This window comes from Coenobita brevimanus, unplaced genomic scaffold (assembly GCF_032717465.1).
Source record: "Coenobita brevimanus isolate Jiangsu-jjx unplaced genomic scaffold, ASM3271746v2 jjx.HiC_scaffold_2834, whole genome shotgun sequence".
Lineage (NCBI taxonomy): Eukaryota > Metazoa > Arthropoda > Malacostraca > Decapoda > Coenobitidae > Coenobita > Coenobita brevimanus.
Window position 1 is genome coordinate 225,001 of NW_027643801.1, and position 549 is coordinate 225,549.

A 549-nucleotide genomic window follows, 5' to 3' on the forward strand; every position below is an offset into this window, starting at 1 on the left:
CAGAGGCAGATGACTCGTAAATGAATACACACATGCTCACGTACAGCCAGACACTGGCACACACACACACACACACACACACACACACACACACACACACACACACACACACACACACACACACACACACACACACACACACACTTTAATATATGACACCATATATAGCAACACTATAACCCTATACCCTCATGTATCAATATGCATAATGAATACTAGATAACGTAATAGCTATACTCCCTTCACCTTAACTTGGCCCATATTTCGTCCTTATGCAGTTTATTTCACGTAGTTCAGTGGCGAAATAAGACAGTACGGCTCTGCATCCTTGACTTAGCACTTCTTCGTGACTGGCATAAAATCTAGTTTTAATCTTCAGTCACAGCTCAACATTGAAGATGGAGAGATGGCAATTTTAGGCCCTTAGAGTGGTGGCGACCATCATCCACTCACTTGATGTAGTGCTGCCTACTTCTTCCTTAGCCTTTATCATTCTTTTTCTGTGCCTGTCCTCCTCTCTTCCTATATCTCCCATCTTTCCTGTCACTT